This window comes from Phycodurus eques, chromosome 10 (assembly GCF_024500275.1).
Source record: "Phycodurus eques isolate BA_2022a chromosome 10, UOR_Pequ_1.1, whole genome shotgun sequence".
Lineage (NCBI taxonomy): Eukaryota > Metazoa > Chordata > Actinopteri > Syngnathiformes > Syngnathidae > Phycodurus > Phycodurus eques.
In genome coordinates this window covers 6095477-6123230 of record NC_084534.1, presented here as the reverse complement: position 1 = coordinate 6123230, position 27754 = coordinate 6095477, and the positions used below count along the sequence as shown (strand labels likewise).

Below are 27754 nucleotides of genomic sequence, written 5' to 3'. Positions count from 1 at the left end.
AACTATGTGGAAATCCTAATAATGCAACATAGGTTGAAATACTGGAAGCATGGCAGACTTGATGACACAAATGAGTAATAAGATGATACTAATAACAAGACAAGCAACACAGCTGCCGAGGGACATGCACACAGTCTAACCAGGAAATAAAACTAAACATTTCCAACCATGAGCAAATATCCAAAGAACAAATCCATAATGAACTCACAACTCAATATCCTCACAGAAATGGCATTCCTAAAATCACTGGCAAAAAGAGGAACCATGCAGGCTACTTCTATTTTTACCAAAGTCCTGTATTCCACAATAACAGTGCTATGGTAGTCCAGGAATAATATGTTTCGATGGCAACTTCCGAAGTTCTCTGTAGCCAGACAGTGAGATCAAACAGCAGGTCATGTTGCTTCGTGAGGAGTGCCATGTGTTCAAAGAAGCAAGTCGGTCCCTTCATAGAAATAAACTTACTTAGATATTGACTCAATAGAACTGGTGTTTCCATTCAATGGCTGCTAAAACGAATCAATCCAACAAATAAGCATTTGCAACTGTATTAATTATTATGAAGCCATTAGTCAAGCAGCTGCCATACCTGGTAGCCATGTCCAACCCTAAACCGGGCTACAAGAAAGTGTTGGCATGGCATCAGTGCACGGTTGTACCAGCTCCTCAAGGTCTCTTGTGCCACTCTCCAAATGAACAGCCATAACCTTTTTGTCTCTAATCGATTTGTACTTCAGATGCTGACACCCAACTGGGCCAGGAGAAACGATGACCTGCGGATCACTTGAGTTTGCTCCAGTCAAAGAGCTGTAATGTGATGACAAGTACTACTCTGAGGCACAAACACACATTGTGTACTGCCAGCCCAGCTGACGTCATGTCGTTGCGAGTCAGAACCTTAGAGAGCAGTCCGTATCAGGGTTGGTTCTGGCTCAAAGAGTGATGGCCTGAAACACCACTACTGCAGAAGCTCACATGAACAGTGAGGTTCATAGTTGTTGAACAATGTTTTATGAAGTTGATTTTATTCTCCGCCCAAATGGATTTTCCAACACTTGAGTGCAACAATCAAGGTGTTACTGTTACTGTTCCATAAAAATAGGTCATTTAGGAATTACAGCCATTTTATGCAGAGGACCTCCATTTCAAAAGGCTTAATTTTATTTGAACAAAGTGAAATAATTGTAATTTGTAACGCTAACCCCAATTATTTTTTATTGTCAGGACATTCAGTTTTGTCTTCAGTAAGTGAAAAGGCCGTTTTCTTGGACCACTGAAGAATCTTTGCCTTCAAAAACTCTTGAGTTGCTTCTCACATAAGAAGAAAACCTTCACAACAGAAACAAGTCAGCAATACTATGGAGAATGTGTATGCTTGTCAAAATCTACATTTGAGATACACCTTCATGGATGTACAAGGCTCAACATACAGTAGATGGGTTTTCAGTATGTTAACAATGATTCGACCTGTAGCTGATTCGACACCCATGGCTGAAATCTTGTGAATTCATATAATTACTTATTTCTAATCTAAAATTTAGCTTGATCTCATTTTGCTAACAATGGCCCACATTTGTGAGATAATTTTGTAGTTTAGTATGCTGTAGAAAATATAAATTCTGTAAGGTAACACCAGGATTTCAAACAAAATCTTGGGGTGTATGCATTTATAGTATGGTGTACACTTTAAAGGTTCTGTACAAAGTGAAAACCACTGGTAATATTCGAGAACAAGAATTTACAACAAATCTATTAAAAAAAAAAGCTTGGAAAAAGTTGTGTACTACATAACCAAGAGTTTTGCACAATAGATTACATTAGACCAGGGGTCCCAAACCGACGGCTGGCAGGCCGCGATATTTTGTGGCCCCCACCGTAATATTAAAGTTTAATGTTAGTGCGGCCCTCGAGTTTTATATGAATGGCACTTTTACAGTGTTGTGTGCGGAGCTGACGAACCTACCAATCACGGTGGTGTATATGGCTCTCGGGGGCGTGACATCGACCGGGCTTGATGCAAGCAGAGAAACATTTTTCAATGAGTGAAAGTTACAGCAGCATTGCCATGAACTGTGTTAAGGGCATTTAAATTTGGATACAGCAGATATAGAAGACTGAAGAAACTGAAAAGTGAAATTTATTACTGATTTAAATACTTATTAGTTCTTAATTTGCTTGTGTTTTTGTTGATTGATTGATTGTTTTATTAGTAGTTTTGTACAGAAAAGAGTTAAACAGTTAACAGTACAGAATGTTCCATACAAATTGACTACCAAAGAAGGGGTGTACCCGAGGAAAGTTATACACAACTTGTTTACGCCAGGGTCCTTGTTCATTTTATTTTGTTTGCTTATTTATTTGTTGATTGAGAGTTTTATTAGTAGTTTTGCACACAACTTGTTTAAACTAGCGTCCTTGTTTATCTTATTTTGTGTTAAAAAAATTTAAAAAGACGCTTGAGAAGATTCAATTATTTATTTTTTTCCTAATTTAAATTGTGCTTGTGGGCCGAGGCTGCGGCCCAGCCTCAGCCAGACTCTGCCTCCAGCGGCCCCAAGGTAAATTGAGTTTGAGACGATTGACCTCATTCTCATATTGTGTTATTGCAGTGGGACTTTTTAAATGTCACAAAGTGTGAAATGGCTTCGAGTTTGTCTAGGATGTGGGAGTAACTTCCTGAAGAGTCCAGACATCCCCAACCATTACATTCTGCAGGAGCGTTAAAAATAATTGGCTCAGTTTGTATCAGCGAGGGTGGTAGAACTGACATGGCACATTTGAAAATGGAATGGTGCCTTTTAAACATTTGGAAAGCCTTTGATGTTAAACTCTGGGATGTGAAAGTGCTCTCAAGGCATTACCAGATGTTTTCATTGGTACAGCTGTGATTAATAAACAAATGTGCACACATTGCACACCTGACTCAAATAAATAAGGCAGAGAACACAAAGGCAGCAATGCCGAAGAAAAAACAAAGTGATGGAACATCTGTGAGCAACGATATGAAAACATTATGTTATTTGCTTTGTGAGACCAAATTTCCCAGAAATCTACAGAAGAGATACTGTTTCTTTGAAGGTCCCATATTTTACCAAACCACCTTTTTCTAGTATTTAGGATGTAATATTGTTTCTATGGTGCCTCAGTAAACATGAAATATGAATTAAAATCGTCCACGCATACCAGAGCGCCAGATGTTTTTTCTGCCGAAAGGCCAGAAATCAGGTCATTCGAATTTCTCGAGCTTATTTACGTCACTAGCGAAAATCTCCGCCTTCCCTTTCTGCTCCCAAGACAGCGCTGTTAACACACACACACGGTGCAGTCTTAGCCAGATATGGACAAAGCAGATACAAAACTGGGTCAAACAGAAGTAGCTGTCAGTCACCAATGCCGCCTAGCCAAAATATGGGTCCTTTAAATGTCTGTAAACCTTAACAACCGTCAATTTGTATATTTCATGTCCCCATCCAATTAAATGTGAGGAGAACCGTTTTCTTTTGTTGTCAATTCTCAGTTACGTACATGTACATTTTGATGCCACATTATGCAAAGACTAAACACAAAGCAGTGCAAATTAGGATCAGTCATGCAGGGTAAAGGATTCAGGTTATGCAGTTCCATGTGATTGCATTGTGCAAATCACCTTCGAACATACAGTATATTGTGATGATAGCATTTATGCACATCCAAGCAATAAATTGGCTGCAATGTGCATAAGTGATACTAGAATAATAATTGTAAAAAAAAAAAAAAAAAAAAAAAAAAAGTTATTTTAAAGAACAATGACAGTTGTACACAATCACAGTCTACAGTAAGTTATGTTTAAAAAAAAACCCTGGATAGAATGGCTTTACTGTACCAAATGTTTTTACTTAACACACAGAAAGAAGAAACAAAATGTTTGAAATGGTGCTCTACAATTTTACGCTAAAATGCTACTTTAAATTCAACTAGTTCAGTTTAGTTTAAAAAAGTCAGGGAACTGATTGCCTCACTTTTTTAAGTACTAAACTTCCCAGCCAAATTAAAAATTAAAGTGCTAAACAACTTAAAGTTAGGTCAACAGATAATTATTTTATTGTAAAGCATGCTGTCAGACAATTACATGGAATTGAAACATCATCAGGGAGCCATTCCGATGTGGTAGGGCCTCTGTAAAGAGTTAACCATGACAAGAACAGTCAGGGGTGAAAAGCCACAGCTGGCTGTGCTGACAGCTAGAGAGTACATATGGTGAATCCTATCCACTGTTGATCACATACATACGAGAGAGTCACGCGTGTCAGGAACAAATGCGCTTTCAGGCCAATATTTACGTACATCAGAAAACAGATGCATGAGAATAGCAGATCACCAGGCAAGATAAAATGAGAAATAATATCTATACTGTGGGGCGGCACGACTGGTTAGCACGTCTGCCTCACAGTTCTGCGGACCTGGGTTCAAAATCCGGCCTCACCTGTGTGGAGTTTGCATGTTCTCCCAGTGCCTCCGTGGGTTTTGTCCGGGTACTCCGGTTTCCTCCCACATCTCAAAAACATGCACGGTAGGTTAATTGAAGACTGTCAATTGCCCGTAGGTATGAATGTGAGTGCAAATGGTTATTTGTTTACATGTGACCTGCGATTGGCTGGCAACCAGTTCAGGGTATACCCCGCCTCCTGCCCGCAGTTAGCTGGGATAGGCTTCAGCACACTAGCAACCCTCGTGAGGAAAAGCGGTGCAGAAAATGGATGGATCTATACTGCGATTGGCTGGCGACCTATCAAGGATCTACCCAGTCTTCTGCCCAAAGTCAGCTGGCATAGGTTTCAGCTCTCCCACAATCCTTATGAGGAAAAGCGGTATGAAAAAAATGGACAGATAGATTGATAAATATGTATACTGGTACTCAATTGACATACAGTTTTCAAAAAGATCCATATTGGATAAACTACTGAATCAAACATTATACTAGAATATTTTGAAAAACAACAATTTTTATATTTTACAGGGCCAGGCCTGTTAGTGTTATCTTTGGGTACAACATTGGCAAAATTCACAGGGTCAAAATTGACCGAAAACTCTGTAATTTGAATGGCATGTTGCTACCACATATATGCACACCAAGCGCTTGTCCTCCACATCTTGATCCAAATGAATCTTTTCAATAAACTACTCACCGGCATATATGTGTCTTAATTTATAAGAGTTATGTTTCTCTGCTGGTAAATGTACGCTGGTGGAGAAGTGTGATTCGGCTCTTACTGCTTGAGATGCACACATGCAACAACAGCCCTCTGTTCCAAGAACTATGAATGAACCTCTTTGCAAGCACACATCCTAAATTTAAAAACTTACTTGTAGTGTTTTAAATTGTATTAATACATGCTTTGTATACATAATTAGTTTATTGCACCTTAATAACCCATTCTACACAGCTGCTCACAAAATCTCAATGCCCCCCATCGCTAGCCTGGTACTAAAATTACAAATGCAATGACCTAATGCCATTTGATGTCACGCTTGGAAGCACTCTTCTATACAGCTCATGTGCTGCATACGACAACCAGACAATTAAAAGGACCATTGTTTTCAAGCTGTTGCTTCCTTTGTCATCAGATGTGCCACTATCAACTGTTGGGGAGGAGCAGTGGTGGGACTTTGTCTATGCTGCAATACGCACTTAGGAACACCAAATGGGGAAATTTTGCTCCGCCATTGCAGTTTGGCAGAGAAAAGCCAAATGCATAAAGTTGTAAATAATATCAAGGTGTTCATTTACTTTAACACGTGCCCTCAATTTACTTGGGAGACCTGGACACGAGAGCAGTTCTAAATTTAACCACTCCTTTGTCTTTCATTTTCTTGAACTCCTATACAGTATTAATTGCTCTTGATCTGTTGAGAATACAAGGTAGGTCATGCCAGGGAGATGTACTGCCAAGATCATCACATTTCCAGGTCCCAAAGCTCATCTCCACATAGGATGGCAATTAGCATGAAGAGTAAGTGGCAGATTAATTGTTTTAAAAGAGGGAAAGCCTCTGAGTGAGTGAGGCATAGTCTGAATGGAGCATAGAAACAGCTGTCATCCGCATGGGCCTGCAGCTGACGAGCTGTACCCACACACTGAGACTACAGCTGACAGGCTGAATGCAAGATGTGCTACATGCCTGACACACTCACGCAAACACATTTGCAAGATGGTTGGATCACTTGCCTCACAGGACCTTGTTTGCACCCTTTTACCAAGACCTGGGCAGAAGAACACAGCTGTCTAATATCATGACCCTGCATACAGTAGGTGGACAATATGTAGTCATACATAAATAAAGAGAACAGATCATAAAAGGTGAAAGTGGGCCATCTCTGGTCATGCATATGGCCCGCCATTTCATGGGCTTTAATCTTAGCAATCCCTGAATATCTTGATCAACTAAAAACAAAAAGACAAACCATGGTCTATATTCAGGATAGCCAGGACAAGTGTGGTGATCACACATGCGACTTACTGTATATTATGATTGCATTCGTTCACAAATTAACAAGACATCTGAACTGCTACTTATTTAACACAGACTAATGGGGTTTAAACAAGCTATTTAAAAGTGTTTTGGCAATGCAGTCAAGCTGGGTTTTGTGTGCAAGTGTCAAAAACCCAGGGGATGCATGCTGCCACCATGCACCAACAGTGGGTACAGAAAGTACTCAGACCCCCTTAAATTTTTCACTCTAAATTATATTGCAGCCATTTTTTTTATTGCAGTTTTTTTTCCCTCATTAATGTACACACATCATGCCATATTGACATAAAACAATGATATTTCAGATTTTCTTTAATAAATCTGCAAAACTTTCAACAATTCCGTTTTTCTTTTCTCCTGTCAATATGGGGTGCTGTCTGTACATTAATGAGAAAAAAAAAAAAATACTGTATATACAGTTGTGATGCTAATCTACTGGCTCTACCTGGCCTGTACACTGCATAACAATTTCATTGCAGAAGCTATTTGTCTCATATACCATCCAGCATCACAAAGAGCTTAAATACAGAATCTTTTTATGTCAGTGATCCCTTAATGTTTTCCCATGTTAAAGAGAAATGACCCTTATTTGGCTGGCTCACTGGGCTTCTCTGAGAAGTCATAAACCAATCAAGACCAACATTCAATCACTAAAACCAAGTATTCTATTCAGTAATGCAAATGAACAACTTTGAGTTCTTGATCAAGAATAAGATTTACTATTTTTCGGAAAACGGCCCAGCCGGGTGACTTAGTCTCTCATGCCTGTCCTGGTTTGACATGCCCGGAACGCCTCACCAACAAGGCGTCCGGGAGACATCTTAAACAGATGCCGAACAACCTCACGGGACTCCTCTCAATCCGGAGTAGCAGCAACTCTGCTCTGAGCCCCTCCCAGATGACCAAGCTTCTCCACCTACCCGCCTTTGGCCGGCAACCAGCTCTCTAAACACTGAACCCCCACTCGCACAGGTGGTGAACCCATGGGAAGGGGGACCAACGTAGCCTCTTTGGGCGGTGCCCGGTTGGACCCCATGCTTGCATGCCTGGCCACTAGGCGCTCGCCATCGAGCCCCACCTCCAGAGGCCTGCTTTCCAAGCGAGGGAATACAAAGTCCAAATATCATGTTCATCAACAGGGGGTTTTGAGCATGTGCTTTGTCTGGTCCCTCACCTACGACTTGTTTGCCCTGGGGGTCCCTACCAGCCCCACACAGCTTAGCTCCGAGGATCATTGGGACACACAAACCCCTGGTTTGGAGGAAATGTTTGGATAACAAACAATAATAATGTAATTTATATTTTTAGCATGCGGCATAGTGTCCGACTGGTCAGCACACCCGCCTCAGTTTTGGGTTCAAATTCGGGCACCGGCCTTGATGTGTGAAGTTTGCATGTTCTCCTCGTGCCTGCGTGGGTTTTCTCCGGTTTCCTCCCACATTCCAAAAACATGTGTGGTAGGTTAATTGAAGAATTGAAGACTCCAAATTGCCCTTAGGTGTGAATGGGTGTTGTCCATTTGTGCCCTGTGATTGGCCGGCAACAGATTCAGAGTGTGCCCCGCCTCACGCCATTGGCAGTTGTAATAGGCTCCAGCAAACCAGTGACCCTCGTGAAGACAAGCAGTACAGAAAATGGAAAATAGATATTTTAGCATTATATAATTTCAATAAAAGAGGCTTCTACATACTGATCTATTAACATTTACAGAACAAATAATTATTTCTGTAATTACAAATGCTGTTATTTTAGAGCAGGTGTGGCACCTTACATTGGGTGGTGATCTAAACAAAAACCTTACACATTGCATGTGAGATTGAATGTTTTCAGATTCAACATTGATTTATATCAATCTATATTTTGGCCCCAATCTGGATTTTATTTTGAGTCAGACAATTTGTAATAATAATTAGTACGGGACAGAGATTGGTAGTTACGAGCTATATTTACTCCGTTTCATTATCTCAAGTAACATTTTGGATAAATTGTACTTGTCACAGTAGTTCGAATGCACCTTTTGAGTATTTATGTGAAGAAGAATCGATACCTTTACTCTATTATAATGATCAACATGCTGCTCACTACTTTTATCCATCATTGTGTAGGCGATCTATTTTTAGACTTCATCTTGGACTTCTGCGTAAGGCACCATTGCGCCAATTCAACGTGAACACAAGTGTCATTTGACTTCAATTCACCAAATCAGATGGCACAAGGCAGTCACATGACTGCACACAAAGCCCTTGCGGGCCAATCAAAATGACTCATTGGGGGAGCGGGGGAATAAAAATAAATAAAAAAAAAAAACAGCCAGGTGTTTAATTTACATACTCCGAAAAACAACTTTTAGTGTTGCATCCGGCCAGACATGAATATTTCAGTCCACTTCTAACTTGAGAATACACCATGCGGTAAGTTGCAGATGTTTTTCTCTCTTGCTCACACACACACACACACACACACACACACAATGAATAAGTTTGGTAACAAACAGCTTCTTCATTCAATCATTTAAGTGAATAAAGCAAATGTTTATGAAGGGCCCAATGCATGCGTTGTTGATTTCTGGGCACTAAAAACTGAAATGGTTGTAGGTGTGCGTGTGTGGACTTCAATGTATTATTATTTTATTTGACGTCCATGCTCTCATTTAAACAAAAAATAAATAATCATAAATTACTCACCATATACTAAATAGTAGTTTTTTCACTGAGTAATTTCTTACTCAAGTAAAAATTGGACTACTTTTATTTTTGAGTCATATTATTCTAAAGTAACAGTGTACTGTTTTTAGAGTACAATATTTGGCGACTCCACTCACGTCTGGTCCATGTTGTTTACATTTGTTTTTGTCGAATTAAAAAGTGACTGATCCCACCATTATTAATTGCAAAAGCAAAAATTTTGTTTCACTCTGTGTATGCGTGTCTTTTTGTTGTTTCTGATGCTACTATGCAGTAATTGAAGACTGTCACTCTTAACCATGTGAACTGTGAAGCTGTATCTGTTTTTAAGCAGTATTATCAGAGGGGTTCCACTAATTTCATTTTCGCCACACAGACCAGTCAGTCATCCGGAAAGTTAAACTAATTACACAGTGATAACCAGAGCAGCATATGCTGTACTGTGAACCACAATGCAACTAAATATTAAACCATAAAACTATAAAGCCACAGATTTATCCAGTTACAATTTCCCAAACAAGAAGATGTACAGTGGGTACGGCAAGTATTCAGACCCCCTTGAATTTTTCACTCTTTGTTATATTGCAGACATTTGCTAAAATCATTTCATTTTTTTCCTCATTAATGTACACTCAGCACCCCATATTGACCTGCAAAAATTTCAACAATTTTTTTTTTTGTTTACCGATTTATATTATATATATTTATATAAAAAAAAATAAAAAATAAAAAAATAAAAATATCACACAGCCATAAGTATTCAGACCCTTTGCTGTGACACTCCTATTTAACTCGGGTGCTGTCCATTTCTTCTGATCATCCTTGAGATGGTTGTACACCTTCATTGGAGTCCAGCTGTGTTGCATTATACTGATTGGACTTGATTAGGAAAGCCACACACCTGTCTATACAAGACCTTACAGCTCACAGTGCATGTCAGAGCAAATGAGAATCATGAGGTCAAAGGAACTGCCTGAAGAGCTCAGAGACAGAATTGTGGCAAGACACAGATCTGGCCAAGGTTACAAAAGACAAAGATGTTATGGGGTCAGTTATAATACATATTTGCATTGTTTATATGTTATGTAAAACATGCACATAACTTCCATCAAGTTTTCAACCATAGTTTAGCTAAACATTAGGTTTTTATGACGCACATTGAGTCCGAACATACCTAAAGCTCAAGACACCGGGGTGTGGTTACTCTATCCACTGCAAGGGCTACCAGAAGTGACGTTGCAATTGATAAACAGCACGCTACACACGCAATGGCAAGCAACGTGTTGGAATATGTGGAGGAGGCGGATTTCGACGTACAGAAGCACCCAACTGAACTCGGCATCGTCAAAGCTTACATGTTTGAGCCGATCAGACAGTGACAACGACGAGCAGCCAAGTAGCAGCTGTACAACAACAAAAAAAAAAAAAAAAAAAAAAAAAAAAAAAAAAAAAAAAAAAAGAGAGTGGCTACTGGCTTCATGTGACAGTATGTCAAAAGCACTGCATCGTGGCGGCTACGACATTTAGTTCTCTTGCTGGCTGTTGAGGTCCCGATGGCCGTAGGAGAAATAGTTGGCACCGTAGTTGGTTTCAGCCTCTACTTCAGTGTCCAACACTTTCTGCTTTGTCTTACTCAAAACATGCCGGTTCGAAGTGATCGGCACAGTTTGGAATGCTCGCTAGGCACCCATAGCTGAGCATGTTTATTCCCCGGTCGATTGACTTTGCCTATCCTAATTTTAAAATCTTTGTCCTCTGATCTTTAAGGTTCCCAAGAGCACAGTGGCCTCCATAATCCTTTAATGGAAGACGTTTGAGAAGACCAGAACCCTTCAGTGAGCTGAAGTAAGGGTTTACCTCTCTTACAAGGAGAGTTTACCTCTCGTCCACCGGGGTGAACCCCAACGTAGTCAGCGAGCATGGTTACCCTCTCGTCCACCGGGGTGAACCCCAACGTAGTCAGCGAGCATGGGGGGCAATAAGTATACCCACATCTACTCGGCGCCTCTCACCGTGAGCAACTCTAGAGTGGAAAAAAAGTCCAACCCCTCTCGAGAGGACTGGTACCAGAGCCCAAGCTGTGTATATAGGAGAGTCAGACTATATACCTTCCCTGCCAGAGAGGTGAGATTCCACGTCCCTAAAGCCAGCTTCTGCAGCCAGGGATCGGATCGCTGTGCTTTGTCTGGTCCCTCACCTAGGACGTGTTTGTCATGGGGGATCGTGCCAGGGGCATAATGCCCCAGACAACCCCGCTCCTAAGATTATTGGGACACACAAACCCCTCCACCACGATAAAGTGACAGCTTCCAGGATGGGAACCCTAGACATGAGCACTTTTTTTTTTTTCCCCCCCCCCCCCATGAATTACGAGCAATGTGACCCCTCCTTGAGCAGTCACCTTGTCGTGGTGGAGGGGTTTGTGTGTCCCAGTGATCCTAGGAGCCAAGTTGTCTGGGGCTTTATGCCCCTGGCAGGGTCACCCATGACAAACAGGTCCTAGGTGAGGGACCAGACAAAGCACGGCTCAAAGACCCCTAATGATGACGACAAACAATGGACTTCGTTTTCCCTTGCCCGGACGTGGGTCACCGGGGCCCCCCACTGGAGCCAGGCCTGGTGGTGGGGCTCGAAGGAGAGCACCTGGTGGCCGGGCCTGCACCCATGGGTCCCGGCCGGGCACAGCCCGAAAGGGTAACGTGGGTCCCCCTTCCCATGGGCTCACCACCTGTGGGAGGGGCCATAGGGGTCGGGTGCAGTGTGAACTGGGCGGTGGCCGAAGGCGGCGACCTTGGCGATCCGATCCCCGGCTACAGAAGCTGGCTCTAGGGATGTGGAATGTCACCTCTCTGGCAGGGAAGGAGCCCGAGCTGGTGTGTGAGGTCGAGAAGTTCCGACTAGATATAGTCTGACTCGCCTCCACACACAGCTTGGGCTCTGGTACCAGTCCTCTCGAGAAGGGTTGGACTCTCTTCCACTCTGGAGTTGCCCACGGTGAGAGGCGCCGAGCAGGTGTGGGTATACTTATTGCCCCCCGGCTCGGCGCCTGTACGTTGGGGTTCACCCCGGTGGACGAGAGGGTAGCCTCCCTCCGCCTTCGGGTGGGGGGACGGGTCCTGACTGTTGTTTGTGCCTATGCACCAAACAGCAGTTCAGAGTACCCACCCTTTTTAGAGTCCTTGGAGGGGGTGCTGGAGAGCGCTCCCGCTGGGGATTCCATTGTTCTGTTGGGGGACTTCAATGCTCACGTGGGCAATGACAGTGAGACCTGGAAGGGCGTGATTGGGAGGAACGGCCCCCCCGATCAGAACCCGAGCGGTGTTCTGTTATTGGACTTCTGTGCTCGTCATGGATTGTACATAACGAACACCATGTTTAAGCATAAGGGTGTCCACACGTGCACTTTGCACCAGGACACCCTAGGTCGCAGTTCGATGATCGACTTTGTGGTCGTGTCATCGGACTTGCGGCCACACGTCTTGAACACTCGGGTGAAGAGAGGGGCGGAGCTGTCAACTGATCACCACCTGGTGGTGAGTTGGCTCCGATGGTGGGGGAAGATGCTGGTCCGACGTGGCAGGCCCAAACGTATTGTGAGGGTCTGCTGGGAACGTCTGGCAGAATCCCCTGTCGGAAGGAGTTTCAACTCCCACCTCCGACAGAACTTTGCTCATGTTCCGGGGGAGGCTGGGGACATCGAGTCCGAGTGGACCATGTTCCACGCCTCCATTGCTGAGGCGGCCGACCGGAGCTGTGGCCGTAAGGTGGTCGGTGCCTGTCGTGGCGGCAATCCCCGAACCCGTTGGTGGACACCAACGGTCAGGGATGCCGTCAAGCTGAAGGAGGAGTCCTATTGGGCCTTTTTGGCCTGTGGGACTCCTGAGGCAGCTGATGGGTACCGGCTGGCCAAGCGGAATGCAGCTCTGGTGGTCGCTGAAGCAAAAACTCGGGTATGGGAGGAGTTCGGTGAGGCCATGGAGAAAGACTTCCGGACTGCTTCGAGGAAATTCTGGTCCACCATCCGACGTCTCAGGAGAGGAAAGCAGTGCACCACCAACACTGTGTATAGTGGGGATGGAGCGCTGCTGACCTCGACTCGGGACGTTGTGAGTCGGTGGGGAGAATACTTCGAAGACCTCAATTCCACCGACACGCCTTCCCATGAGGAAGCAGAGTGTGGGTTCTCTGAGGCGGGCTCTCCTATCTCTGGGTTTGAGGTCACCGAGGTAGTTAAAAAGCTCCTCGGTGGCAGGGCCCCGGCGGTGGATGAGATTCGCCCGGAGTTCCTAAAGGCTCTGGATGTTGTGGGGCTGTCCTGGTTGACACGCCTCTGCAACATCGCGTGGACATCGGGGACAGTGCCTCTGGATTGGCAGACTGGGGTGGTGGTCCCCCTTTTTAAGAAGGGGGACCTGGAGGGTGTGTTCCAACTACAGGGGCATCACACTGCTCAGCCTCCCTGGTAAGGTCTATTCAGGGGTGCTGGAGAGGAGGGTCCGTCGGGAAGTAGAATCTCAGATTCAGGAGGAGCAGTGTGGTTTTCGTCCTGGCCGTGGAACAGTGGATCAGCTCTACACCCTCGGCAGGGTCCTCGAGGGTGCATGGGAGTTCGCCCAACCAGTCTACATGTGTTTTGTGGACTTGGAGAAGGCGTTCGACCGTGTCCCTCGGGGAGTCCTGTGGAGGGTGCTTCAGGAGTATGGGGTACCGAACCCCCTGATACGGGCTGTTCGGTCCCTGTACGACCGGAGTCAGAGTTTGGTCCGCATATCCGGCAGTAAGTCGGACTCGTTCCCGGTGAGGGTTGGACTCCGCCAAGGCTGCCCTTTGTCGCCGATTCTGTTCATAACTTTTATGGACAGAATTTCTAGGCGCAGCCAAGGCGTAGAGGGGGTCCGGTTTGGTGGCCTCAGTATTGCATATCTGCTTTTTGCTGATGATGTGGTTCTGTTGGCTTCATCAAACCGTGAGCTCCAACTCTCACTGGAGCAGTTCGCAGCAGTGTGTGAAGCGGCTGGGATGAGAATCAGCACCTCCAAATCGGAGACCATGGTCCTCAGTCGGAAAAGGGTGGCATGCCCTCTCCAGGTCGGGGATGAGATCCTGCCCCAAGTGGAGGAGTTCAAGTATCTTTGAGTGTTGTTCACGAGTGAGGGAAGAATGGAACGGGAGATCGACAGACGGATCGGTGCAGTGTCTGCAGTGATGCAGACTTTGTATCGGTCCGTTGTGGTAAAGAAGGAGCTAAGCCGAAAGGCGAAGCTCTCAATTTACCGGTCGATCTTCGTTCCTACCCTAACCTATGGTCATGAGCTGTGGGTCGTGACCGAAAGAACGAGATCCCGGATACAAGCCGGATCCTCCGCAGGGTGTCCGGGCTCTCCCTTAGAGATAGGGTGAGAAGCTCGGTCATCCGGGAGGATCTCAGAGTAGAGCCGCTGCTCCTCCGCATTGAGAGGAGCCAGATGAGGTGGCTGGGGCATCTGATTCGGATGCCTCCCGGACGCCTCCCTGGTGAGGTGTTCCGGGCACGTCCCACCGGGAGGAGACCCTGGGGACGACCCAGGACACGCTGGAGAGACTACGTCCTTCGGCTGGCCCGGGAACGCCTCGGGATCCCTCCGGAAGAGCTGGATGAAGTGGCTGGGGAGAGGGAAGTCTGGGCGTCCCTGCTAAAGCTACTGCCCCCGCGACCCGACCCGGATAAGCGGTATAAAATGGATGGATGGATGTGACCCATGAATTCAACCCGTTCCAGTAATAAACCAAGCAGGCCCACACCATCGGTGAGCAGTTGGGAGCATTAGTTGCATTGCTCACAGACAACTGAACCATTATAGTGGTTTATTCACCACCGTTCACCAGTTCATTACTGGTGAACGTCAGACCGTTGGTCACAGGCAGCATTCCTTACCACAAAAGACTGTTTGACACCTTTGTAACACTGTGTACCAGTTAACAGTGAGCCAAGCTTCAGCGAAGACTGACTTTATTTAGTAGTCTCTCAGGTAGCTGTTAAACAGACACACATCGATCAATGTTACCAACCCAGAGACACAATATATGGTGCGTTTGCTGCCATAAAAAAAAAACATGCACAATACGTAGAAGTGTCTCTTTGCAGGATAGCCAATATGTACTGTAGTATATTTCAAAACAAAGCAGCAAAGGGAAAAGACAGCTTATCTATTGTAATATAGGGTTTCCTATGACAGTTTCCTCCAACCTATTGTGTGACGAAACACCAACATCTTTCCTTCATGTCAGACCCGCAGGGTGCTTCGTTACGGTCCACACGACAGGCGATAATGACTTCTCTCCCCCTCCCATTGAAGCGGTGAAAGTGACTGAAGCTAGATGATTTCTTTCGGGTTAAGCCGCAAGGTACTAAAATTACTATCAACAATTATTCCTCATTCTTAGAATACCATCAGAAAACAACAGCCTGAAGAGAACTATAATACGCTACAGTGTCAAGTCTTTAGTGTGATCTCCCCTTAATGCACTTATATTTTGCACATACTCAGTTCTTCTAAAATATGCAGTGCAATGTACCTTAAAACCACCCAAAAGACTGTACAATCTAGTTATATATACTTTGAGGACACACAATGGTAAAAGTTATTTTTAAAAGGGAATAAATAAACAACTGCATGAAAAAATGCACAATAAAGCTGCAACACCTCCTGTAGCTTTCTTCCAAACTATTGTTTTATCGTGTTAAAATTAACAATCAAAGATAATTAAAACAACAAAGCCAGCAGTTTGCCACCATGTCTGCACAACACTATTAAGCAGGGGTCACCAACCTGAGCCACTTCTTGGGTACAGATTAATGCAAAGGGCTACCAGTTTGAGACACAGTTCTGAAATAGCAAATTTGCTCAAATTATCCTTACTTCTATTTACTAAATAAATTCCATTATTATAATCATCAATAATTAACGAGGTCATCTATAGTAAGACAATTATCATGTTAATGGTTGCTCAAAATAATGATCAATGCTTTAACAAGGTATGAAACAGGTTTCACACATCAATATGCAACACTGTTTCTATGAATCTCTGCAAGTGTTTACATTTTCAAAATAATTCGACAATATTACTAACAAATCACAATGTATCATCACTAGTAAGCGATTTGGCCAACAGGCCTTTGGACTACTCGTGGCTCTTTGGGGCTACCTGTGTCAAGGTCAGGTTTTCGTGGTTTTAAAAAGGTAAAACAAAATGTGGACGACCCAAGTGCAGGGAAGCAGGGAGACAAGGCAGGAATGCAGGAATATACAAAATAATCTAAATGAAAAGTAACAAAGGAACAATAGGGGAAAAATAACTCACCACAACAAGACAGGACCGGCAAACATGACGTGAGACAAGACCACCTTCGACATACAACAATGAACCGCCCAGCACTGAACGAAACCAGGGAACTAAATACAAACAAATTGACAAGACAGCGAGGAACACCTGGACAAGACACTAGTCAGTCTGGGAGCTGATTGGTTGACACAAGGTAAAAGGTTGACAGAACAGGTGGACACAATAACTAAATGAGCACACAAGACATGAACAACATGGGACACAGGAAAACATGAGACAAAACTAAGCAATCTAAACTAAAACACAGACCATGACAAACTGGGGCCCCTGGGCACCATGTGTTGACCCCTGCAAGAAAAGTATATGGATGTGTGTGGGTGATTGTGTTAACCATTGCAGGTGTTGGCTTCCGGCATTAACCCGCTAAATGGAGAGGCTCACATGACACTCCATTAGTGATGATTCTTTAGCACTTGCAGAAAAACAAGTTCCACCCACAGAGCAAACCAAATGACACCCACGCACAAAATACAATATTGATTTTAACCAGACAAAAGTAAAAAAGAAAAAAAAGGAGAAAAAAAAGAAAGATTGGGGAATAAAACAGTAGACAGGAAATAACTGTGGACTTAACAGACTGGGGAGGGGGTGGGGGGGAAATCGAGACTGAGAACATCCTGCTCGTCTCCAGGGTGTCTTTCCATAATGCCTCCATCTATTCTGCCACATAACGTGAGAAACACTCACTAGAGGCTTTAAACTTTGAGCTGTATTGATCACTATTAGACCTAAGGCAGTGGAATACTTCTGCAGTGAGGATATGTTTTTTTATTTTTTTTTATACATAACTAAGAAGTTAATAATAGCAGCTCATCCCATTGCCTTCCCTTTGTACCTGTGGGATGGGGTGAGGGGCTTTCATTCTAGTTATTACCTACCGAGCTATTAAGCATCCTCTCAACATTAGCCCCTCTGCAGCCATGCCTGGGTGTATGAGCATTGTAAGAGGAAAACCAGGAGAAATGCGAATCAAATTAATCACAATGCAGGAGTGGCTGGATGGATATGCAGACACTGTACATGTGGAGCCAGATGAATACATGAGTGGGCGAGTGGATAAAGAGAAGCATCATAACAGAGATGTACACCTGTCTGTAGCTTCCAAAGCTCCAAGGCAAGTACTATTTTCTGTCCTGGTATTTTCATTTCCTTGGCCTCACTGTAGTTAGGTACATCCCAAGCTGACAAAGGCACATGGAGTACCTGCACACAGTGCACACACACTCAGACAGACACCGGCCTTTGTGCTGCGTAGTGTAGGCTGCACAAATATGCGGGGTTCGAGGCTGCCTCCATATTGGATCTATTAGCGTTTCAGACTGAAGAACTGTGAATATTTGAAAATAATTAAATATTTACTTTCCTGAGCAGAGTTCACATCACTTCAATGTACTGCCTAATACAGTACAGCGTTTACAAGTAAAACATGTTATTTTTTCAAATTATATTGTATACAGCTTGAGTTTGGACATTAAACAGACTAAACAAATATATATACAGTATAAAAGAGCAATTAATATAAAATGAGGCAGGGTTAGTTTTTATTAAGACTACATTGTCACAGTAAACAAAATGGCAACGTCGTGCCCTTAATACAGGCAAATCAAAATTGTCCATTTCTTCCTTCACACTCATACAATAACAGACAATGTGAAGTCGAACTTCCTTGAGTTGGCCTTTAAAAATTATTTTAAAAATTAAGTTTGCTTTAAGCAGCATGTCATCTATTTAGTACATACTGACTGTGTGGTCAGATACCGAAATGACTTCATCACTTGATTTGGGCTAAGCAAAGAATGTATTATCCCTTTATTTTGCTTTTGATAAGCATCCTTGCGTTTGCATGTTCTTTCCCGAGGTTGCGTGTGTTTTCACTTGGTACCCCAGCTTCTTCCCACATTCCCCAAAAAACCAAAAACATGCAAATTAGGCAAACTGAAAACTCTAAATGGTCTGTAGGTGCAATTGTAAGTGTGAATGGTTGGTTGTCGATATATCACATGCGATTAACTGGCAACCATAGTTCAGGGTGTACCTTGTCTCTTACCTGTCCGTCAGCTGAAATAGGCTCCAGTTACCTGGAACCCAAATAGGACAAGCGGTAAAGAAAATTGATGGATGGATTGAAAAAAACGAAACACTCTTTAACACTCTCGTAACTTTAATGGCTATTGTGTAGGGGTCATTAAGGTTGCGTCGATGATGCACTACATCAAACAATAACTTGTAAAATTAAATCAACCACTTACACAATAGAAACTCTACCTTTTGAATCACAAACGACAAGCATTTGGCAGCTATCACAAGATGCTAACGCAACAGTGTTCACTCATTGCTCCTTCACGTTACACATGCACGACACCAGGCACCAAATAACCAAATCAAATTTGGTGTTTGTTCACAAAAAGCTGCTCAAAATTGTTTATGGGTGAGAGGCCTATCAATCAACAGGACATGGGCACAAAGGCAGGAAGTTTCGCAGCAAGCTAATGAAAACATTAAAGACACATGCAGACTTAATCCTTTGATGTTGGCTGAAATGTTTACGTGAGGTGTGCTGTGTGTGTCTTAAATGCTTTATGAGCGTTTGCTGTCAAAAAAACAGCACAAAATTAAAGGCATATTTTCCCTTAAGTGTTTGTTCGCACGTCAAATGACCTTTAAGGTGTTTAACCTTTGAAATGCTGCTGTAGTTTATAAAATGGCTCAAGCTCTGTAATAGGAGATGAGTGCATCCACAAACAACAATATATTGGATTATTTTAATGCACTGTCTGACACATTTAGGCCTGATATAAAAGTTTGGTAGTTAGGAATACAATAAACACTAAACAAATTCTGTAAGTCAGTGTTTCTCTCTTGTTTTTCTTTGTTGTTTTTTTTACACCAAGTACCACCTAAATAAAAACTTATGCTCTACAAGCACCACCATCATGACCAAAATTAAAATACAATTGCATAGTAGGCCTAAGTGTTCATCCCAAAACAAGGAGGAGGTTTTATTCCTAAAAAGTATATTTCATAATATTGTAAAGTATATTGAATACTATTGTAAGCCACTGTAAAATATGAGCAGTTTGAACGTTAGTACTAGCACAAAGATTAAATGCAAACGTGTCGCACGTAGAAATTTCATACAACTGAGCTGTACTAAAGCACTTATTCATTTGCGTGCCACTAGATGGCCCCCATACCACTAGTGGTACTCGTACCACACCTTTAGAATCTCTGCTCTAAGGTTTTTACTGCTATGTTAAAATTAAAAGCCAAGTATCAGTTATTAGACAAAACTACCATTATAAAATCATCTCAATTGTCTCCGAGTAGGGTATTATTTATATACGGGTAAATGTTGGTATTGAGTCATCACGTGTGTGTTTGGCTGACTCTTTGTTTTAAATCAGGATGTCCTGTCTGAGAGGACAAAGCAGACGTAAAACGAGGAAGAGCTATAGTGTCTGCACACTGCTGAACTCAAAACCTTTTCAATAAAAGATGAGATCCCCCCCCCCCCCCAAAAAAAAAATTAGCCTCTTAATTGCGTAATACATATTACCTCGTAAGTCGAGATACCACTGTAGTAAATAGAGCTTAGTCATCAAAATATAGTTTCCTGTAAACTGGAAAACAGAAAAACAAAATTGAACCCAAAAGTAAAACACATCTTCTGTCAGAACCAGTCAGGCAAGAGCAGTCTTCTTGCTGATGCATGGAATTGTATGGATGTGTGTCACAACAATATCACATAACCCAACTGACAAAGGTCCCTCATTTAAGAGTGCATTGAGTTGATAGTCATCAAAATGTGTGGGAAGAAAAAGGAAACTGCTGACTTCCATCCATCCATCCATTTCCTTTTGTTGCACATAATGTGATCAACGTAATTGGAAACACATTTTCTATCAAATTGTCTATATTCACGATACATACTGTACCCTTGTTTACCCTATCAGACAGCGTCGGGCAGTAGCAAGTAGTGGCATTACAAGTTTAACTATATTGCTCAGTAGCTTGGTCGTAGTGTAGCGGTTTTCAACATCAAACAGCTTTTCAGTTAGCAAAGCTACTTTTTGCGATCACAGAAGCCCGAGGCAAGTCGACACCTTGAATGCATCTCTTCCGTTTGATGTTACATTGTATAGCTAGCCTCCTTCTGATACCCGCTTTAGAAGGTGCCCGTAAATTGTGTGGTGTGGTATGGATTATGAAAAGCGTGCAACTGGTTGCAGAGAAGGGGGTTTAGGGGAGCCCCATCTTAACAAATTCATGCTACTTATCAAGTCCTCATATAACACTCATGTTCCGGTGTTTTAATGTGCAACCCTAAACAAAAGGTCATATCAACATCAAGGAAGTCAAGCACAAATTTAAGGGCAGACATTCAGTCGATGTTAACACTGCAATCGGCAGCTGAGCTAGTCTTCACAACTCAGCAAGCACCAACAGCTAACATAGCACAAGCTAGTAACATGTTTTTGCAGCAAAAGAAAACAAAACTGTACACGTGTGTCAGGTTTTGTGAGGAGACTTTAGACAGGAAGAGGATAGGAAAAAGGAGAAGATAAGGTTGGGTTAGGTTACCCTGAAACATTATTTGTCCAGGTTCACAGCCAAATTGTTGTGGTCTTTTGAAATAATTACTTTGATATTTCATCACTTCAAATAACTCTATTTAACAGCAAATGATAACCACAACTGCGACTATAATACAAGATTTGTTTAGTACACACTGTTCAGTTATGATAATAATAACACAGTGGTATCACCGCACGAGTCCAAAACACTGATAAAAGACGCACCCACATATTTTAGAATTAAGCGCTCGTTTATACCCTAATATTACTGTAACATGAAATAAAACCACCCAACTGACGTAGCTTTGATGTGGTTTAGCTACCTTTGTCATTTCTTTTGCAGCTTAGCTAGCGACAGGTGCATTTCTCTGGTGCATATATGGCTTCAGTGTAGGTACGCTACATTTAATGAAGACTAGCTTGTAGCTTGCGCAACACTGGCTGCACAGCATGGCTAATAAGGTTGTTAATGGGCCCCCGATTGGTAAATACTGTATCAGTGCCGGGCCTCGCAGCAGCGCTGGAATATTCTGGGGGTTAATAGCTTTATTGAATTGGAAGCGCTGACCGCATTCAAATCAGCGGAACATCCCAGACTCAAGCTGACACAATCCCAGTCTGTGTGCAAGTGTCGCACATGTTGCTCTCAAGAGGAACAAAATGAATACAGTCGACACAAACGGGGCCTGGCTGAGTCTTTGTTCCTCACACCTCCTCGTCCACTGGTTGTCCTCTTGAGAAGCCTCCTTGTCGCGACAAAAGAAAAGCGGTGGGGACACCGTGTTGTATTATGAGTTGAGATGTTGTCACACAACTTCGTAAACATCTCTGCACCACACTATAGTTTTGTGATTGCAAGTGACATGAGACCTATACAGGATATCACATTCCCGCCTGCCCATTGTTTGTTTTGTCCAGGGAAACAGGATATTCACACAAAGCAGAGCAAGCTGACACGAGGAGTCTGAAAAGCCTGGATGTCGGTTTAAAAAGAAAAACGAAATTCTCCTCTCGACTTAACCCCTTTTCTGACTGCTTATGGTTTTGTCACATCCTATCAAGGGTGCTCAGGCTGCTGTCAGTGTGCAAAGCACTGACGTTGACACGTCAACAACTCCCAGTTTGCAGTAAAACACTTCACACAATCCACGATACACACACAGAGTCATAAAGAAAAAGCACATTTTGTTTTCAATCGGCACCTGACGCAAAGCATGCAGTTAGAATAGTGGCAATAAAAGTTTTTTTTGTTTTTTTTCAAATTTGTGTGCCAGCTCCTGGCACACTAACGACTAAACTCAAAGGCAAAAGTGTGGGAATGCTCGATAACATTATGACCAGGAGTAAACGTTTCTCACCTTGTGTGTTTTGTTGTGCTCGGATCACTCCCACTTGTTATTGTTGGTGCTCACGAGATGCCAGCCGACCGACCGGCGCCGATCCCAACCGAACTCAGCGCACACAGTGTTGTTAGATGGAGCAAATGAGTGGAGTTCATCACAGATCGCACTGGTAGAGCCCGGAAAAGACACCGGCTTGACGTAAACGACGAACGCTCACTCCAGACAGCCGGCCGGTCCCATCATCCTTTCGCACTGCCCGCCTCCTCTTCCTCCTCCTCGACTTTGTTGACCAATGGAGGAGCGCTCACTGCTGCGGGACGACGATCAATTCAAACAGCTGCTTATACATGATAACAACATCAAGTATTTGTTTCTGATATTCAGTTATTAAATTGAGAAAACATTTATAATTGTGCGATCAATCAATCAATCGACAGTGTCGTGTCTGTCTTGTCTGTCTGCCACTGGATAAAAGAATTGCGTTTACTGTAATATAATCATGCCGGGCTGTATCATAGGCTACTAGTGTTTCTTTTATTTAAAATTTTTTTTTTTGGGGGGGGGGGGGACTTTTCATCCAATTTAAATAGGATAAAGAAATAATTGAAGTCCATGTTTTAAACATACTGCTGAGTTTGCGAAGACTGCACCGTAAGGGAAAGGGAAGGAAAGGAGTGCCCCACTCTGAGGTTTCAATGTTGCCGGAACAATGGGAAAGCCGACTAATCCACTGAAACTGCAGGAGCAAGGACATGGGAGGGATAAAACGGTCCGCTTTGATTGTAAAGCACTTGGAAGTGTGGGGCGCAACACCTACAGTAAAAGACGGTCCCTTGGCTGCATCAACTGTGCAAAAAAAAAAAAAAAAAAGATACAACAGAGGATATCTCTTTATTTTTATTTTTTATTTTTTTGGTGAGGTTGGATGAGTTTGTGGTGCAGAAAGCTTTTTTCAAAGCATCATGAGTCACCCGTGACTCTCCCCCTCCCCCATTTATGAGGATTTCTGCAAGCTGTGATGAGGCTCAGCCCAGTGCCATGTCTACACCCCCCACAGACACACAAAATCTCTCCATGCCCCCTGCTCCCACTGAGATTAGCCTCGAGCTATTTTTCTGATGACACTTCATATAAAATATCTTCTAATTATGACGAGACAGAACATCATAACATCAAGAGTGAAGGGGGTCTTGGGGAAATGATTTGGCTTGATAGTCAAGGCATGGTGGATATTTTTATTCAAATTCAAATCAAGTGACAGAGCACGGATTTTGCTGTGTTCATGTAACAGATGTTAACACAGTGAGGTCAATCCTCCCGAGGGCACCCTGATTGACACTCTGTCCCAGAGTTATTGGCCCATTGTCAGTGTGCATGTTGTCCTTTGGTCTTTAGCTGCATATTAGCCAACACTCCTCCAGGGCAGATTAACTATGTCCCTATCCCATCATCCTTGACCTTGATGGACTAGTAATGTGATTTTCCTTTATGTTGACAGACACTGACTCGAGGAAAAATCCACACTACAGGAAACGTTATGCCTTCATGAACTCATGTCATACAAAAGGAGAGATGACAATACGTTGCATCAAAAATAAGTGAGCACTGACCTTCATCCCCATCACATGCTTTTACCAGACCTCTAAGCAGGTCAGCTGTTGTACCAACAGCCTTCAAGTGTCCCCCACTTGGTCGTTTTTGTGTCCTGCACTTTTCAGGTCAGGACAGATACAGCATCATGTAAATGCAGTGGCGGCTGGTGGAGATTCCTCCGGGGCTGGAGGCGATATATAATTTGCTATGGACCTTTTTTAAATAATTTGATCAATAACGGTAAAGACATGCTTTTTTTTTTTTCTAATTTTGCATTTTTTTATGGTGCCTTGGTTTTGTATGGATACATAGTCTCCCATGCTGAAATGCAGCCCTATGGGGTGCACAAGCCAGTGCAAACTGTAGGGCGGTCCCAAGCCCGGAGGGCATCCGGCTTAAAACTTTGCCAAACAAATATGAGCGTTCATCTAATGAATTCCATACCGGATCGGTCGTGGCCCGGGTTGACAACGTCCGCCCTCGGCACCATTATCCTGCAGGGCGCCGGTGGAAATTCAGCTGCAATGGGTCGAAGTCCAAGGGGAGGTGGAAAGCGAGTTCTTTGGCAGAAAGAGAAGAGGAAAGCACAGAGCCGAGAATTGAATTTGGGGACTTTGAATGTTGGGACAATGACAGCAAAATCTCGGGAGTTGGTAGACATGATGATTAGGAGAAAGGTTGATATATTTTGTGTACAGGAAACCAGGTGGAAAGGCAGTAACTCTAGAAGTTTAGGGGCAGGGTTTAAATTATTTTACCATGGTGGAGATGGGAAGAGAAATTGAGTCAGGGTTATTTTAAAAGAAGAGTTGGCTAAGAATGTCTTGGGGGTGAAAAGAGTATCATCGATCGAGTGATGAGGCTGAAACTTGAAATTGAGGGTGTTATGTATAATGTGATTAGTGGCTATCCCCCACAGGTAGGATGTGACCTAGAGGTGAAAGAGAAATTCTGGAAGGAGCTAGATGAAGTACTTCTGAGCATCCCAGACAGAGAGAGAGTCGTGATTGGTGCAGATTGTAATGGACATGTTGGTGAAGGTAATAGGGGTGATGAAGAAGTGATGGGTAAGTACAGCATCCAGGAAAGGAACTTGGAGGGACAGATGGTGGTAGACTTTGCAACAAGGATGTAAATGGCTGTAGTGAACACTTTTTTCCAGAAGAGGAAGGAACATAAAGTGAACTACAAGAGCGGAGGTAGAAGCATGCAGGTGGATTACATTTTGTGCAGACGATGTAATCTGAAGGAGGTTACCAACTGTAAGGTAGCAGTAGGGGAGAGTGTGGCGAGACAGCATAGGATGGTGGTGTGTAAGATGACTCTGGTTGTGGGGAGGAAAATTAGGAAGACAAAGGCAGAGAAGAGAACCATGTGGTGGAAGCTGAGACAGGACGAGTGTTGTGCAGCTTTTCGGGAAGAGGTGAGACAGGCTCTCGGTGGACGGGAGGAGTTTCCAGAAGACTGGACCACTGCAGCCAAGGTGATCAGAGAAGCAGGCAGAAGACTACTTGGTGTATCTTCTGGCAGGAAAGGAGAGAAGGAGACTTGGTGGTGGAACCTCACAGTATAGGAAATCATACAAGGAAAGAGGTTAGCTAAGAAGAAGTGGGACACTGGACCGTGGAGAGGCGAAAGGAATACATTGAGATGCGACACAGGGCAAAGGTAGAGGTGGCAAAGGCCAAACAAGAGACATATGATGACATGTATGGCAGGTTGGACACTAACGAAGGAGAAAAGGATCTATACATGCTCGCCAGACAGAGGGATAGAGATGGGAAGGATGTGCAGCAGGTTAGGGTGATTAAGGATAGAGATGGGAATGTGCTGACTGGTGCCAGTAGTGTGCTGGATAGTTGGAAATAATACTTTGAGGAGTTGATGAATGAGAAAAATGTGAGAGAAGGAAGAGTAGAAGAGGCAAGTGTGGTGGACCAGGAATTGACAATGATTAGTAAGGGGGAAGTTAGAAAGGCATTAAAGAGGATGAAAAATGAAAAGGCAGTTGGTCCTGATGACATTCCTGTGGAGGTATGGAAGCATCTCGGAGAGGTGGCTGTGGAGTTTTTGACTAGCTAGTTCACCAAAATTCTAGCGGGTGAGAAGATGCCTCAATAAAGTTGATGAGCCACACAATGAAGTTATGGGAAAGAGTAGTGGAGGCTAGACTCAGGACATAAGTGAGTATTTGCGAGGAACAGTATGGTTTCATGCCTAGAAAGAGTACCACAGATGCATTATTTGTCTTGAGGATGTTGATGGAAAAGTACAGAGAAGGTCTGAAGGGGCGGCACGGTGGACGACTGGTTAGAGCGTCAGCCTCACAGTTCTGAGGACCCGGGCTCAATCCCCAGCCCCGCCTGTGTGGAGTTTGCATGTTCTCCCCGTGCCTGCGTGGGTTTTCTCCGGGCACTCCGGTTTCCTCCCACATCCCAAAAACATGCATTAATTGGAGACTCTAAATTGCCCGTAGGCATGACTGTGAGTGCGAATGGTTGTTTGTTTCTATGTGCCCTGTGATTGGCTGGCAACCAGTTCAGGGTGTACCCCGCCGATGACAGCTGAGATAGGCTCCAGCACGCCCACGACCCTAGTGAGGAGAAGCGGCTAAGAAAATGGATGGATGGATAATTGGAGACTCTAAATTGCCCGTAGGTGTGACTGTGAGTGTGACTGGTTGTTTGTTTGTATGTGCCCTGCAATTGGCTGGCAACCAGTTCAGGGTGTACCCCGCCTCCTGCCCGATGACAGCTGGGATAAGCTCCAGCACGCCCGCGACCCTAGTGAGGAGAAGCGGCTCAGAAAATGGATGGATGGAAGGTCTGAAGGAGCTACATTGTGTCTTTGTGGATCTAGAGAAAGCTTATGACAGAGTACCCAGAGAGGAACTGTGGTACTGCATGCGGAAGTCTGGAGTGGCAGAGAAGTATGTTAGAATAATACAGGACATGTACGAGGGCAGCAGAACAGCGGTGAGGTGTGCTGTAGGTGTGACAGAGGAATTTAAGGTGGAGTTGGGACTGCATCAGAGATCACCCCAGAGCCCCTTCCTGTTTGCAGTGGTGATGGATAGGCTGACAGATGAGGTTAGAATGGAATCCCCGTGGACGATGATGTTTGCAGATGACATTGTTATCTGCAGTGAAAGCAGGGAGCAGGTGGAGGAACACTTATAAAGATGGAGGCATGCACTGGAAAGGAGCGGAATGAAGATTAACCAAAGTAATATATGTCCATGAATGAGTGGGGTGGAGGGGGAAGAGTGTGGCTTCAGGGAGAAGCGATAGCAAGGGTGCAGGACTATAATACTTGAGGTTAACAGTCCAGAGCCATGATGTATGGATTAGAGACAGTGGCACTGAAGAGACAACAGGAAGCAGAGCTGGAGGTGGCGGAAATGAAGATTTTGAGGTTCTCTCTCTGAGTGAGCAGGTTGGATAAAATTAGAAATTAGCTCATCAGAGGGACAGCCAAGGTTAAATGTTTTGGAGACAAAATTTGAGAGAGCAGACTTCGATGGTTCGGACACGTCCAGAGGAGAGAGAGTGAGTATATTGGTAGAAGGTGAGGAGGATGGAGCTGCCAGGCAAGAGAGCTAGAGGAAGACCAAAAAGAAGGTTGATGGATGTCGTGAGGGAAGACATGAGGGCAGTTGGTGTTCGAGA

The 27754-nt window shown here is 43.7% G+C and overlaps 1 protein-coding gene across 3 annotated transcripts in view; it reads right to left on the bottom strand.

The window, feature by feature from the left end:
- Nucleotides 1-22737, bottom strand: part of frmd4ba (FERM domain containing 4Ba) — a 56086-nt gene extending 33349 nt beyond the window's left edge. For 2 of the 3 annotated variants that reach the window (XM_061687559.1, XM_061687562.1), the window contains exon 1: nt 22509-22737. The gene's annotated coding sequence lies outside the window, so the exon portion shown is untranslated. Of the gene's footprint in view, nt 1-18623; nt 18655-22508 lie in introns of all 3 variants that reach the window. The other variant, XM_061687561.1, reaches the window with a different exon arrangement.
- Between the last annotated feature and the right edge of the window lie 5017 nt (nt 22738-27754).